Below are 17,206 nucleotides of genomic sequence, written 5' to 3'. Positions count from 1 at the left end.
GCTGCCTGGCACGGGGCTCCGGGCGACTGCCGGGCTCGCTCCGGGAGCCCCGGCCCTGCCCCGCGGGCCCCGCCCTCCGGCGCCGCGGGTTGGCTGCAGCGGGCGGCCACGCGCGGCGATTCGCCACGCGCCGCGTCACTGGAGCCGCTCTCGGCCCGGCCCCCGCGGGCCGGTCAGGGAGGCAGCGGCGGGGGAGGCGGGGGCTGTAGGGCGCGACGCCGCCGGCCGCCCCGCCCTGGGAGGCGCCCAGGCCCTCATCAAGTGACCAGTATCCCTTCCAGGAGAACACGGTCCTTCAGAGGGAAGCGAGCTCTAGCCCGTAGCCGCGGCGCCAAACCGCCGTCATCTCCTTCCTGTGCCGGGTGATCTGTCTCCTCACCCACCCGAAAAAACATAGTCCGCCCCTCACGTCCTTGTGGGGTAATGCTCGCTTCCAAACAGTGTGACTCTCTTTGCCAGCTCCCTTGTCTTTCCCACTCCAAGTGCTCTAGACCCATTAAGAGGATAAATCAGCTCTGAGAAGAAACCTTAAAGAAGCAGGGGAGACAGGGAGCGAGAAGGGAGGGAAAAGCGAGGTTGGCGGAGGGACACCGAGTACTGTCAGCGTAGTGCGCACGCGCGCCGACGGGAACGAGTTCCGGTCTGGCCGGGGCCCGTCTCCTAAAAATAGCCCCGGTGTGGGGATCCGTGCGCGGATGTCCCGGCGAGTCCCGGGCTGAAGGAGGCGGCTCCGGGCGGCGCGGAGCGCTGGTGGCGGGCCCGGGCTGCGGCGTGTATGCGCCCGCCAGCTGCGCCGGAGACACGGTGAGGCCCGCGGCCGGCAGGGCTCCTTCCGCGGAGCCTGCGGGGCCAGAGGGGGCGGCGTCTCGGCGAGGGGACCGGGTAGGGGCTGGGGGCGCTGGGGCGGGGGGCGGCGCGGCCCAGGAGGGGCGCCCGCGGGACTCCGGGGACCCCGGGACGGGGCGGCGTCCGGCTGGCAGGCGGCCGAGGTCGAAGCGCGCGGCGGCGGGGCGGGTTGGGTGCGGGGAGGCTGCAAGAGGTGGTCGCGTCGGGGTCGGCGCCGAGGGGCGAGGCGCCTGTGGAGGTGGGGGCGGGGTGCCCCGAGGGCGGGCCCGAGGTCTGACGGGGTGTCGCGGGCTGGCGGAGGGAGGCTCGGCCGCGCGGGCTCGGAGCGAGGAGCCTCCCAGGGCGCGCGCTGCGTCTGGGGCTGGGGGGCGGTGGTGGACGTCGCCTCCTTGAAAGTTGAAGGAGTTCCCTGAGGGCCCGGAGCCTCTCCGGGGCAGAACGCCCGAGGGCCCTCTTCTTCATCTTGCCTTGTGGGGCTGGGGTCTCCCCGAAGGGATTGACCCCTGGTGCGGGGGGCGTTCTGCGCTGTTGTGGGACTTGGAAGAAGTTCCCCCACTTCTGCTTTGGGAGAAGGTTGATCTGACGGAGCGGAACATTAAGGTCCGAACTCTCCGGGTGTGTGTGTTTGTGTATGTCAGTGGCCAGGTCGATATTTGGGGCTGGGAGGTGGCCCGGGCCGGGGGCACCTGCGGGTGTGGACGCTGGAAGGTCGCGCGGAAAGAAGGGGCTGCAGAGACCGTTCGCGGACCCCTCGACGTCCACGTAGATCCCGGCTCTCAGGGAAGGATTTGTGTGATAGAAACTTTGCTTTTTAGTTCGATTCCATCTGCCTTTAATCAGTGAAGATTTATTAGCAGGTGAGATGATGGAAACAAGTTTGGAAGCGATGAGTATTTCTGGATTAGAAAAACAAGGATTCTTCCCCCCCCCCGTGAAAGAGTAGCTATAAAAACATAGCTGAGACCTGATGTGTGATTACTGAGATAAGAAGGGAGCGTCCTGTCATGATCCAGTAGGAAACCGTTTGTATATTGAAGAATAGTATAGTGTAACCTGCATTTTAGTTTACAATGAGATTGTGGTTCCAGTAAGTGTGTTTTTATAGAAAGGCCTGCTGTGATGTGTTAACAATAGTGTTTGTATTTATAAACAAATATTGTCTAAAATTTTCAAGTTTTAGCACAGCATGTTTCCCCTGTGTCTTATATCTATTACTATATGAAGAGAAGGTTCTTTAAGGCTTTAATTAGGTGTACATTACCCAAGAGCACTTTCCCTTTAAGAATCCAGCTGTGTTGTTTTGGCAACTGCCAAGTACTCCAGTTGTCAGTTTTACAATCTATGTTACCTTGGCAGTACTTGAAGAGTCTGTGGAAAAGGTAAACAAAATAGCTTAAAAGTTTTCTTGCAAACACAAAAATGGCATTTATTTTAATAATATGAATTTAGGAAATAAGGATAAAAGACTACTGTGCTGTTGCGGCTTTTGTGTGTACATCTTTTGGTTTTGGGTTTTTGTTTATTTTTGGAGGGCACACTCTACTCATTTCTTTTACTGTGAATGCCAACTTACGTCTTAGGAGAAATGTCAAAAGTGTTTTCACTAAAGTGGATGCCAATTTTAGTTAGACTTTATATCAAACGTAATGAACAGGTTATATGTCATATAAAACATTAAGATTAGTTCTATATGATGATGCACTAACTGATTCTGGAATCACTTAATTTTCAGTGAGCACATATCAAACAGTTGTGATTATGGTGTTATAATGAAAATATTCTGAAGAACCAAAACTGGTGATTTAAATACTTTGTAGACTATAGTCTTTAACAATTCTGTTGGAAGAGTGCTTCCAGTAGAAACTTATTTACTAAAGCAGTCAGCGATTGTGAAGTAGTAGTGACCTTTCTAAACACAATTATTTGCTTACCTGTTCCATTTAATTCACACTATTGTTAAAAACTATGGTTTTATTCATATGGAACAAAGGTGATAAAATTATGTTTAGCTCATTAAATTACTTCCCAGCATTTTCTTTTCCCAGTATATTGTTTAGTGCAGTGAGTGAGTAAGTGTTGGGGAGTGTTCAGTGGAAGGAAAACAGCACTTTGGGGCTCAGAAATAAAAATTGTAATGTCACCATTTTGAATTATGGTTTGAGAATAATCTCTTGTATTCTTAGTTTTTATGTTTCCTTAATGGGTATGTTTGACAAAGATTGTTTTTTGTAAATGCAACTGGAAATAATCTTTTAAAGATGTTGCATTTAGCATGGTGATGCTTTATTTTTCAAGGCAGTTGCATTATTGTTTTGTACTTTCCGTTTAGAATGCCGTGCAGGTTAATATTAATTTTATTAATATTCAAACGGTAGCAACATTGTAACTCATTAATTGGTTACCAAGAGAGAAATATTAAAGTGTATTCTGAGAGTGGTTAAGTTATTATGGAAATGTTTATTAGAACATGATTTTGAAGTTTGAAATATTTCAATAAAATCATATTAGTAGATCTGTTTTCTGATTTAGGAGGAGGAAGCTGTAAGTAAATTTGTTACTGGGAAGTAGCATGCTTGTCAGTCAGATTTTGGAAAGTCACCTTTTTTCCTGCCCTTTGCTGCTTTTCTAAAATCTGGCAAGCGAAATTTAGTGTAATGTACAATGATGATGGTCCTGGATTTTCTGTGGGCATTTCTAATTTTATATACTGTCTTATTATCAGACCATGCACTTTTTTTTTTTTTGGTTTGTTTTGGAAGATATACTCACAGTACATACAAATGTGACAAAGTCTAGCTGAAGTTTTCTTGTATCAGTGATGGGGCAATGAAATTACTGCTTTGTGGATTGAACATGGTCAAGTATGGGTTTTTTTTCCCCTAGATTAGAAAGAAAATCTGTGAACATTCTTAGTAAATTAAGAAGTGAGTGCCCTCTCAATGTTTAAGTACTAAGAGAAGTGTAAATATGGAAAAATCAGCTCAATCTTCTAGTTAGATAACCTCCTGCAAAGAACGCTTTAATATATTGTGCTGACTTGCAAGTCTTCATAAAGAAAGGTTGCTTGACTTTGTCATCAGATCTTAGTTCTGATTCCATTGCCACCATTGACAAAATTGAGACAACTTTTGTAAAATGGGAAGGAATTATACTCCCTGTCCCATAGAATTGTTAGAATTGAATGAAATAATAGTGTGAGAGTTCCTAGGGCATTGCCTGAGCTTCATGTACAAAAAATGCATGTTGCTTGATGGCCCTTCATCCCTTTCTCCACACATCCCTGTCCTCCTGTGAAGATTGTATAGGTACTCTGCCCAGTATCTGTACATTTAGTGTCTGTTACTAAAAGGGCTTCATATAATGTATAAATACAGGACAATGCTCATATATTTGTTTGGGATAAAATATCCCAGCATCTTAAATTTATTGTCAGATGATACATAAAATGTTTAGTTAGCTCTTCTAGTTTAAGCTTTTGATCTGCAATCATTGTTTGATTCTAACTTCCATGATCTCTCCTGATACTAAAAAAAATTAGAGGTTTAAATGTAAGTATTTTTCTGACTCCAGTGAAATACGTCTTTTAGGAATTATTGGTGGGAGTTATCTTCAAGATATGGTATTTAAAATTTGAAATTAGAAAAATGTTTTCTAACATACGTGGAATGGGTATATTTAAAAAATAGCTTATCTTTAGTAGGTAAGTATAATTTTTTATTCTTCATTTTACCTGCTTGGTAGAACTAAGTGATTTTGTCTGTTTATGCTTTATTTGTGTACTCTAATAAATGGACCATGTGTCTAGTTTTTTATAATTAAGAGTATAAGTCCATTCATTAATAAATCTCATGCATGGCATGGGATATGTGTTGATGCATATTTAATAAATACTGTATTTTTAACATAGATGTTTATTATTTACTGATTTTAATATTGTCATTTGTATTTACTGAATTGGATTGATTTTTACTGAGCTTAGTATCTATTTAATATTGAATTGTCTTAGTAATCACTGAAGATGAAATCATAAGCATATGAGTTAAAAATTTTTGCTGATTTGTGAGAATACCAGATATTTGAACACTGGTGTTACTTCTTCATCAGTTTAATAACTGACGATGCTGAAAGCCAGAGGAATTGTTAACATGGGTGAAAAACAGACGGCTGATCAGACTTATGATGACTATCAACCAAGGCATATCTTTTTATGATTGTCTTGAATCAGTATTAATTTTATCTTCTTCCTTATACAAAAATATAAACTTTAATCTGTGAACTTAAAAAAATTCAGTCATCTATAAAGTTACATTGTTATATATTTTGAGAAATATTTCGGTAGTGGGTAGTAAATTTATACTGTATGAGTTAGGCCTTTTTACCAGGTTATTTTATTCTCAGCAGCAGGGTAGAGGTTGACTTGGATTAGTTTGAGGTATGATTTGTGACCTGAGGAACAAGAGGATACTCTCCATTTAACCTGGTAAGGTAATTTGTAACAGTTGGCTTATTAAAACAAGGTGCTCTTGCATTGACTAATACTGTGTTTGTCTCACTGTATCCCCACCACTAGCAATCCATCTTTTACATAGAGACTGGAATTACATTTCTTGAATTTCAGAATTCAGGTCTATATGTCATTCTTCTTTTAAGAAAAACTTTGAAGGCATATAAAATCAGTAGATAGGCAGTAATTTAAGGTATTTGAGGTTGACCTCTAAAATCTGACTGCCTAAGTTAGGATACCCATTCTAGCACTTTTTGTTCTTTGGCAAATTCTCAATCTTCTTGAGGCTCAGTGTATAAAATCTTAGTGGTTAAAGTATTACCTACTTTGTAGAGTTGTTGAGAGGATTAAATGATATGTGTGTTGTAAAACTATTAGCACGGCGCTTGGTATCTGAAATGTAATAATTTTTTCTCCTGCTGTTACAATCATTATTACTTCGGCTCTTGCCATTATTAGTCATGGATTGCTTCATATTATGATTCTATCTTATCTTCCCAGGCTCATTGTCAGCTACGGCCCTTCAGTTTCTGTGACCCAGTCAGGGCCGGCTGTTTGTTCTTCCCTGAAAAGGCCATTATTTTCATGCTGATGTCTCTTAGTTTTATTTTTCTAGCCCAGAATTTTCCTGAACTTGATATTCACTTGGAAATTTAGTTGGGATTTCAAACATATTAGCCATATGACTATTTATTCTTCTTCCCTAGCATTTTGCCTCCCTCCGACCTGCAAACCCTACTGGCGTCTCTGCTGGCCTTTCCCATCTCAGTAAATGGCAGCGCTTAAGCCAGGAACTTAAGATATCATTCTGGATTCTTTTCTTTTCTTTCAGATCCAATCCATCTACATGTTCTGTTGTACCTTCAGAATTATCTTGAGCCAATCCACTGCTCTTAGTCTTCACTGCTACCTCTTTATTTCAAGGCATAATGATCTCTTCCATAAATTACTGTGGTAGCCTCCTAACTGAGCCTCTTGTTTCTTTTCTGGTGCCTCACAAGTTCTTTATTCACACAGCAGTCCTAGGGACCATTTTAAGAGCCTAAATTATGTCATTTTACTTAAAATCTTCCAATGACTTTCCATTCCTCTGGAAATAAAGCCTGTATTCCTTTCCATGGCCTGAATGGCCCTGTATGATCTTTCTCATTCTTACTGTTCTTCCTTCATTCATTGGATGCCAGTGTCACACGGGTGTCTTAGTGTTCTTTAAACTGTTTACATCTTTTTGCGCTTTTTCTGCTACCTGCTTGAGATGCTTCTCACAAGGCTGGCCTGACCAGACCCTTTCGAACTTGGTGCAGATCTCACTTTCTCACTCAGACCATCCTGTTTAATGTTGTATTCCATTAGTTACTCTCTCACACATCTTGTTATTTCCTTCCAGACACTTATTATAATTGGTACGTACCTTGTTTGTTTAGTTATTGCTTTATTATGGTCTTTCTCCATTATCTGAATATAAGCCCATGAAGGCAGAGGCCTTGACTGTCTTGTTGGCCTGGCACTTGGAAGACAGTAAATGTTTGAATGAATACTTTTATATGTTTGTTCATGCTTTTGCCAGGAAATGCTCCCTTGCTCATGTGCCTGTTGAACTATTAATGAACTATTTATCTTGTGAGTTGTAGCTCAAATCTTGATACCAGTTTTAATCGTTTGATTTGTAGAGTAAACCCCATTTTAGAATAGAGTATTGTAATTGATGTTATTCTCTTCTGCTAGGCTGAGTTCCTATGTCAAAGACTGCCTTGCTCTTTTTGCATGCTCGGTACCCACGAGTCTATCACGTCACATAATGAGTGCCCAGTAAATGCTGAATTGAGTGGAAGTTGGTCTGATCAACTAAAATGATCTACACAAACCAGTTTTCCCAAATAAGAACTTTAAAATTATAAAAGTACTTTCCAGGTTATGGAATGGTACTTTATGCATTTTCTGTACATATTAATACATTGTCATCAGCATTGTGGGTCAAGGCAGGAATCTCAGAACTGTTGAGCATAAATGACATTTCTTGAGGTTCCATTTTGTGAGAGCTTTTGTGGCCAATATTTGTAATGGTGAAAACCATTCCATGTTCTAAACACCTGATTTACAAATGGATGTTTTTAGAATATCATCCATTTGCAAGTTGGGGACTACTTTAGCAAAATGTTTATTCTGTTACTGAAAACCTTTTTCTTAAAGATGCAAAACTTAATTTGACGTGGATAATGAATGGAAAGGGAGAAAAGAGTCTTTAGATTTTTGCTTTTCAGAAATGACTGTTTCCCCAAAGTGAAGTTTTGGTATTAGCAGAAAGTTTTTGTTGTTGTTTTGCTTTGGGAAGACCTTAGAGAAAAGTTATAAGACTAGTGCAGTGATCTCCCATATACTTGTCACCTGGATTCACCGATTGTTAACATTTGGCATATTTGCCTTATGATTCTCTGTATTTGCAGAGTGTATTTCCAAAGTTGGGAAACAGATATTTTCTTTTATTTACAATTTGAACATCCTTGATTACATCTTCTGAAGTATACCAAAGATACAAGTTTATTCAGTTAAAGTCAGAGGCATATCATCTGATGCAGAACATCACAGATGCACGCAAGGGATAGATAGCAAATGCTGCATTAATTCACTGAGTGCTCTGCTTACAAGGAAACCACATATTAAACATATCACATAATGTCTTTGATCATGTATTGTAATGTAATAGCTGGCATCCACTCTGTAGATCTTCTTTTCCTCTTCTTTTTCCTTTTCTCTTTTTTCTTCCTTTTCCTATTATGATTATTTTTATTATTGAACCATTTGAGAGTAGGTCTGATACATCATAATTCTTTACCCCTAGATGCTTCAGCAATATTTCCCAAGAACAAAGAGATATGGGGGAAGGGTATAGCTCAATGGTAGAGCGCAGGCTTAGCATATACGGGGTCCTGGGTTCAATCCCCAGTACCTCCATTAAAATAAGTAAGTAAATAAACCTAATTACCTCCCCCCAAATCAAAAACAAACAAAAAACAAAACAAAACAAAAGGAACAAAGAGATATTCCTACATAACCACAGTATGATGGATTTAAGAAATTTAATATTGATACAATAATATAATACAGTTCATGTTGAAATCTCTTCAGTTGTGCCAATAATATCCTTAAATAACATTTTTCTAATCCAGTATTATTCATGGCATTTTAGTTATCATATCTATAGTCTCCTTTAATCTTAAACAGTCCTTTAGCCTTTTTTTCCCCCTTGACGTTGAGTTTTGAAGAGTACAGGTCCTTTGTTTTATAGGATGTCCATCACATTGGGTTTGTCTTATTGTTTCTTTGTTGTTAGATTCAGGTTATGCATTTTTGGTACCACATAAGTGGTAATATATCCTCAGTGTGTCCCTGTCGGGAGTCAATATAATGTCAGTTTGACCCATTGTTGGTGGTGTTTATTTGGATCACTTAGTTAAGGTTAGCCTGCCAGTTTTCTCCATATAAACGTTGTCATTGTCCTCTTTGTTATTACTGAATAATCTTTGGGGAGATGCTTTTAGAATGTGTAAATTTGTCTTCCAAAAAATGTTCGCATAATGGTTTTAGCATTCATTGATGATTCTTACCTGAGTCAGTTTTTACACCGTTGTTCCAAAGTGGTGTTTTTCTATTGTTTGTTCTACATTTGTTAGTTGACATTCTATTTTATTGTAAAGAAGAGCTTTTTCTTCTCATTTGGTTACTTAATACCAATATAAATTCATAGATTCTTTTCTTATTAAGTTTCTTGGGAGTGGGAATCCTGTTTTATATCTCTTTGTATATTCAGCAAATATGTTCCACAGTGCCTTGAACATGATTGATACCCATATGTTGTTTATAATGTGTAATTATAATAGTGACTCAATATTATCTATTACCCTTATACTATAATTAAATATTCTTGTGTTTTGCTGTAACATTTTAGGTAATTTTGTGGAAACTTCTAAATGAATTGGCTATTTATTTGTTTTGTTTTAAATAACTTTGCTATCCTTGAAGAAATGAGTAACTTGGAAGTTTTTCAGTTTAAACACTTTAAAAACCTAATTCCTAAGATTAAAGTATGTAATTAAAGAACATCAGAAAGACTAATCTTGGCATTGCTGTTTGGTAGTGTTCTTTAGTCCTTTCTGGGCATCACCTTAATTATAAAATGAGATGATAACTAGGTCCTTTTAAACTCTATGTTACATGCTTTATACCTAATTAACATTGATTGTTTATGAAAGTAAAATTAAGTGCCTCAAAGTATAGTGGCAAGAATATAGTGCTCCTGAGCCAGGATTCTAATTCTTTGTAAGCATTATGCTACTTTGGCAGTTCATTTCACAGTTTGGGTTTCATTATCTTATTCTTTCAGTCCACTGGGCTGGGTGATGAGGAATACCAGTGAACAAGCATGACTTTCACAGTTAGGTGGGAGTATGGACATACATGTGTTTATAATCCACTTTGGTATGTGCACACTGCAGAGTGCTACAGGAGCACGTAGAAGGGGCCGTTGACCCAGTTTCAGGGAGGCCAGGACTTACTCCAGAGGAAGTACACCTTCAACTTAGGTTGAAGCCTGAAGAGAGAATAGGACTTAGCCTTGTGAAGAGGGAAGGTAGAGTTTACCAGACCTGTGTTAAGAACAAGAGATATACTTAGGGAGCTTGGATTGCTTGGAGAAACTCAAAAAGTACTCTATGGGTAGATCAGGCAGTGCCCCTGAGGTAAGGCTGAAGAGATAAATAGGGACCAGATTATGAAGAGCCTTTAAACTGTGTTAAGGAATTTGTACTTTATCTTAAGAAAAATGGAAGCATCTTAAGCCTGGGAGGAAATTAATTAAAAAGGTAATACTGATTTCACTGTGGAGAATTCTTTGGAGAGAGTTAAAACTAGTAGGCAGGGAGAATTATTTGGAGGATATTAAACAAATCAGTTAAAAAGAGTAAGGTAGCCTGGACTATGGTAGTGGGATGAGGATTGAAGAAATAGTTGGATTTAAGGAGATACATAGGAGACAGAATTAAAGGACTCGGTGATAGAGGTTTGTGACTTGGGCAATTGAGGGAATAAATGGACAGTTTACTGAAATAGTAAGCACAGGTAGAAGATTGGGCTTTGGAGGAAGATGATGAATTTAGTCTTGATAGAGTTGCCTAGAAGGGTAAAGGGGGTATAGTCAGAGAATGGGATGTATACTTTACTCCCAGAAGTGGAATAATTCCTGTTAATGACAAAGCCTAAGGATTTGGCCATGGAATGGGTGTTTGAGGAGGAATGGAACTGAGAGAATTTATCTATTTTAAAAAGCCTGAAGGCATCCCTGCCTTAAGGCAGAGGACCCTATTTTAGATGATCTCAAGGATTTTAGTGTTTGATCTTGGAAAATAAAAATGAAAAATTTCAAATACTGTGTTCTCAATAAGATTGTCTTGAGCCAAACGAACAAACAAAAAAGCAAAAAACCCCCACAACAATAAAAATGTTTTTTTCTAAATCATACTGTATAATGTTTTTCTATTCTCTCCAGTATAATGAATTAGATATTAACATTGGAACAAAATGATGGGGTATTTTGTCATTGGTATTTCGAATTGCTGTAGAAATTGTTATAATTTACAGCATGTATAGTTTAATGATGTTAGACATAGAGAAAAGTTGTATGATATGTTTATTATATAAAGAGAAAAGTTGAAAAATAGTGTATGTTTGCATATACTCTTTACTCAGCTTCCCATAGTGTTGGACAACTTATGTAACCACAGTACAATTATCAAAGCCAGGAAATAATTGACATGATACTGAAACTAAACTGGAAATACCTCATTTGAATTTCATCAGTTTTTTTCCCTAATGATTTTTTTTCTGTCCTAGGATCCAATCCAGGATCCCAACATTGCATTTATTTGTTACATAGTCTCCCCAAATCTGTGATATTAACTCTTTCTTTTGTTGTCTTTATGACCTGGAAGCTTTTGAGGAGAACTGGGCACTATTTTGTAGTATTTTACCTTTCCCAGTCCTGGAATCATCTTTTTTTCCAAAGAGCCCTTGGTCCTTTTATTGGAGGATGGCATTTAGAAACCAAAATTTGGGTGCTAGGTATGCTCGTTGTTCCTGGGATGTCATTGCTTCTAGGCCTTCTCTGCAGAGCCAAGAAATATGTGTGTGTATACTAACCCACACATACACATCTACAGCCAGTTCTATAACTTGGCCTGTGTGTTCCTAAAAATTGCTGTCTGCTATGTATGCAGAGTTGTATAATAAAGACCATGGAGTTCATGGCATCAATGGAGTTAGGAGAACAATACTCAAAAACTTTGTCAGTAACACTTTAAAGAGAAAGGATAGGAACCTGATAAATGTATTTAAAACAGCAGCCCTAGTTTTAGACGTGTTAAATGTAAATGGTTAAGTAATATGTAAAGAGTAAATATGACTCTGCTATGAAAAAGGCATGAAGTTTGCTTATGTTGGTGAGTGTTGGAAGGGTTGTGGCTTGTGAGTTATTGTGAAGTGCTGGATAGAGTTATCTGAAATCAGATGAAACATAACACCAGATGTGGATGGATGTGGCTCATAACACATGCTGTTATTTTCACTTAAGTCAAATCTCCCCTGGGTGCCTTGCAATTTAATTTATTCTTCATTTCTGTAATAATTTTTTAAGTTTTCTTTTTTGAATTCAGTCAGCTTTTTAAATTTCTCATTTTTGTTTTTAGTTTCTCAGTTTCTGATTCAAAATGGTTTTTGTATAGATGCTTATTTGAATATGTTTAATTCAGTTATTGATATATGAATAATTATATATTAATATATTAACAGAATATTTAATTCTGTTTGGATTATTGACTTACAAATTTTTTTCTGCTTTGAGGTGGTTTTTGGTAGGGGGTTTTCCTCATTTGATATGTGTCAAATTCTGTTTCCTGATTTTCTGGATTTCACATTTCTTTTGTTCATTTTTATGATATTGGGGGGTTTACAGTATTCCTAGTTTAATGGTGCCCTCTTCTGTCAGTATAGAACAGTCTTGTTACTTTAGTGGTTTTTATTTGTTTGTTTTAATGGTTGGACAGGAAGATTGTGAGACTTTCAACTTTATGATTCTCTTTGGTCTCCCAGGGCCTTAAAATTTCGCCCTTTTCTTTTTCCCTTTTTCATCCAGTTGCCAGAGGACACTTCCTTCCTTTTGCTTGTTTTCTTCTCGCAGAAGCCATGTGTTTCAAGGTTATGTCCCTTTATGTGGCAGCTAGCACTTTACATGGCAGCTGTTCCTTTAAATCACCAGAACTTTGAACTTCCTTCCCTGTACTCTTATGTTCTGATCTGCCCATTTCCCCAGTATTTTCAGATTTAGGGTGAGTTTAATATTTTTGATGGTCCTTGCAAGTGACTCTTAGACACCTCTGCTGGCACCAAGCCATGTGGCTGAGTAGGGGTGGAGTGACAGCCTGAGAGATCAAGTACTGGGGTATGGTGATTTTTCTGTTTTCACTCATAGTTGTTTTGTAGTATCAGTATTCTTTGTCTTCAGGCTGTACTGAAAGCTTGGCTTTGTGTAATTTGTGAAATTCCCTTTTCCTTGTTAAAATATGGTTTGGGGGGACATTTTTTTAGTTACTTGGATGTGCTACCACCACTGTCGTCACTTAAGTCTCTACTTTGGGGAATGGGGAGTGGGAATCTATTAATTTATGCTGTCAGTGCTACAGAGCTTTTAGTTACGAAAAGACATGGGTAGTCAACTTCCACTGATGAGCTAGAGACTTTAGTAAGTACCTTGTAGGAGAAATTAACTAATTAAATTTAAATACTCTTCATTCTGCTAGCATGCAAATGCAGGTTCTGGCTTAACTGAAAAGTCTTTAAGTTTTTTTTTTCTGTAAAGTAAGGTTATTAATTTAAAGGTTTGTTTCTGTAATGTATATTGTAAATGCCTTGGTTTTATTATAACATGAATAAGTTATAGGCCTGTATTCACTAAAGGCTTCTTTGGTACTTCTTTACCCAAATGGCAATCTAATATTTGAAGTTTTCAGAAAAGTTAACTTCTAAACTTGGGAATCGATCTGATAGATGTTAACTTCTTTGAAAGTTAAACTACATGTATCTCTTTTCATTCTTTTTCTGGTTTCTTTTGACTTTCTCAGTTTTATTTTATGATCTTGACAATTGTTCTTTGATTACAGTAAATTGTAGGTGTGGTGTTATTTCTTGACTGCACACTTGTTATTGTGTCTAATAAGATGGCACTAAGTCTGTTTATTGTAGGCTAAAGTTAATTGACTCTCTGTCTTAGATGCTTTTATGTGTCTTTTTTAAAAAAAAATGCTTATATATGCATTCTTCTTAAATAGTAGATGACGGCTATATTACAATTTAGTTAGGCAAAGAAAACTATGAGAAAAAAAAATCCAAACAGTTGAATGTCTCATAAAAATGGCACATGTTAAGGGCAAGGTAACCTAAGTTCACCATGATATTCTACCTCAGTATTATCCTTCCATGGAATGTTGGGGTAAATGTGTTAAAGATGTATAAAGATACTCTGTAGGCTGGTTCAGTATCTATGTTCGTGCTTGCTTGCTTGCTTTTTCTTTCTCTCCTTAATGTCCTTTTTCTACCCATGTTCTCTTTTTCTCTCATTTTTTTCTTGTTATGTGCATTTTTTCAGCCTCCAGCCTGTGATGGTGACTCCCACCACCAGATCAGCACGCTGGGCATGCTTGCCCTAGCCCCGTTCATTTATTCCCTTTCATCAGTACCACCCTTTCTTACCACCTGTGTCTGTTCTCTAATCTCAAATCCTTGCCTCTGTCAGGAGTTATCTATGTCTTTTTTAAGATGAGAAATTTAACATAAAGGTGAAATTACATGTGGAAATTCTTTATACTTGGTTTCTAGAATTTAGTTGTTTAAAATATTTATTACCTTTAATCATTTCTTTTCCTAGAATTGACAAGTGTTTTGTCAGTGTTTTATGTTATTGGAATAGAAAACGACTTGTTTCATTAGTCATTAAACATCTCTTTTTAAAAATATAAACTAGAGTTAAAAGGCATATTGACTTTAAACATCAGAAATCTTTCATAATTTAAATTAAAACCTTTTGCTTTTAATGATGTGTTTTTGGAATTCTCCACCTGATTTTTCAATGGTATTTAAAGGCAGTCAGTACCCATGCTCAGCTCTCTGTCTGTGGAATCTCATATTTGAGCTTTCATTTCTTTTTTGATAGCTTTCATCTTAAATAATGACTTGACAGGCTCTTTATACATTTTCTTTCTTTGCGTTCCCCCTTTTTTTCCATTTAGTAACTGTGGTAGCTCCAGAGCAATGTCCATGGCTCTGCTCCCTTGCCTCCTCCTTTGAACTCTATTCCTTATCTATTCCCACTGCTTTAACTACTGTTTCTGTATTGTTGATGCAGAAATATAAACACATATGAGTTGTAACTTTTTGCTTTTAGTAAGTAATTGTGTAGGGAGAGTGAAACCCCATAAAATAACTGTGGATATTAATCACCAAGTGATGTGTAAATCTTAGACACATGAATGGATTAGGGAGTTCAGGGAAGGAAGAGTTTAGAAGTGACCAAGGGATGCTTCATAGAATTGATATTTGAACTGGATGTCAAGTTTTATTGTCAGAGATGTAGAAAAGATATTACACATAGAGAAAACATTTTGAGCAGAAAAGCTAAAACAGAAAAGTGAGAGGTGTGTATTGGATACAGTTTGGCTGGATTGGAGGACTTTTCAAAAGTAGAAGATGGTAAAGTGGGAAAGAGAGCTTGAGACCTGATTGTAGAGCACCTTGGATGTTGAGCAGTTTGGCCTTTGCTCTTCAGCTGAGGAAGAGCTGTTGAAAGTCTTTAAGCTTGGAAGTGACTAGGGCCTTCTTTAATATGCTCATACAAGATAATGAAGGTGATGTGAGGTCCTTTCTTATTAATAAAGCTTGGTTCCTTAGAGAATAGAGCTCAGCATCACTTGTTTAAAAGGACAGTGCTAGCCTCATTCTTTTCTTTGATTGTTTGAAAGGAATTGGTGGGAATATATCTTTCAAGTAGAATACATGGATAAAGATGGGTTATTCTTTTCTCATTCTCCTCTTTATCCCACTTCTTGATCTCCTCTAAAAAGCTGTGCTCTCCATAAAGAACTGATTCCTTCCAATTAAAAGGTTTTTCTTCTGAAATACTGTAGTACTTTGTATCTTGTTTTTATTGTGCTTACCATGTTTGACCTTATAATAAAGGCAGTAGATGTCGCACTGCATTGAAGGTTTTTATGCTTATGTCTTAAATTTTCTTGCATTCTTTCACGTAGATTCTCAGTAAATATATAGTAATCTATTAAACTGCTGTCTTTCAAAGGACCCTAGATTTTATGCTAGAACTTGGACTGAACTAAGGTTTTGGACTGAACTTATACATTCTTTCTTTACCACTGATGGGCTACATCAGTAGTTCTCTATATTTTTTTTCTGCTGTGAGATATAATAGATAAAATTTTGACACATGGACTCTTACGGATCTACTTAACAGAGAAATGAAGTCTTACAGTGATTTCTAATTGCCACAGCTATCCTAGAATGTGTTTTTGATATAACAAGTAGTAGATGATGTACAATTCTTAGGGCAGTAGCTATAACTTAGCAGTTCTCTTCCACTGGAGAAGGCATACGAGAATGCAAGCAAAGGTAATACTGTGAGGATATTCTGAAGCCCCCTCTATTTTATTTTAAGGGTCAAAGCAGCACTTTAGAAGTATCAAATTACTTGCAAGAGAAATCCCAAATTATGATATTCATTTTTCAGGGTAACTTTAGGACTGTTTGTTTTTCTTTTTTTCCATTAGGGCACATGTTTTTGTTATTATTTGTTTGTTTTAAATAGGTAGAACTCTGTTTTGATGTGGATTAGACTGGTAGTCTGGATTTTACTCCTGGATTCCATTTCATTTCTGTTAAGTTTTTAAGTTTGTGTTCCTCAAAAGAGCTCAGAGGCCTCTTCCAGTTCAAAACTTTAGGAAGTTGCAGAATATCGTGAATACAGTGTTCAAATTCTGGCCAACATTGTTATTGGTATGGACATCTATTTGACACACTTTGCAAGTTTACCAGACTGTTTAACCAAAGTGATGTATATTTGGCCATTCATTATGTTAAGTGCCTAGTGTTACATTTTAAAATGTGCTCATTTTTGCACTTTTTTTTGTGGACAAAATATGTTTTTTGTTCTTGGGGTTTGGGTGGTTGAGGACTATAAAAATGATAGGTCCCAGTAACTATATGCCTGACAAGGAATACTGGGAGCATTAGCCCTTAAGGTCAAGTTGAGGCACAGAACAAATGGAACTTCAGCATTTGAGAAGTTACACCCTCCACTTGAAGAATGACAGCATTATCAGAACATGTAACAATTATTAATATGAAATATTAAATGTGAAAGCATCAATATGGTTACTGATTGTAGATTGGAGGATGATAAATCATTTGGGAGAATAAAATAGGTACTAGTAATTTACCTAAAATGCTTAATTATTTGTGGCATAACAACAGATGAGTGTATCATTATGGGGAAGATGTTAGATACCATAAAAAAGTGAGAAGATAGAAAAGAAAATGTGAAGACATTTAATTAATTTTATTATAAGAATAGAAGATAGAAGTGAATAACACATCCACACAAAAACTTGTGTATCAGTGTTCATAGCAGCATTATTAATGATAGACGAAAGTGGAAACAGCCAAGTATCTATCATCCATATGATGAATGAATAAGTAAAATGTGGTATTTCCATACTGTAGAATATCACTTGGCAATAAAAAGGG

The 17,206-nt window shown here is 38.0% G+C and overlaps 1 protein-coding gene across 5 annotated transcripts in view; it reads left to right on the top strand.

Moving 5' to 3' along the window:
- The first annotated feature begins 605 nt into the window (after positions 1-605).
- Positions 606-17,206, top strand: part of MEF2A (myocyte enhancer factor 2A) — a 121,998-nt gene continuing 105,397 nt past the window's right edge. For 2 of the 5 annotated variants that reach the window (XM_072950698.1, XM_072950697.1), the window contains exon 1: positions 608-804. The gene's annotated coding sequence lies outside the window, so the exon portion shown is untranslated. Of the gene's footprint in view, positions 805-17,206 lie in introns of all 5 variants that reach the window. The other 3 variants (XM_072950700.1, XM_072950699.1, XM_072950702.1) reach the window with 2 other exon arrangements.

The sequence above is a fragment of the Vicugna pacos genome, chromosome 27, assembly GCF_048564905.1.
Source record: "Vicugna pacos chromosome 27, VicPac4, whole genome shotgun sequence".
NCBI lineage: Eukaryota > Metazoa > Chordata > Mammalia > Artiodactyla > Camelidae > Vicugna > Vicugna pacos.
This window is presented reverse-complemented; position numbering and strand designations above follow the sequence as displayed.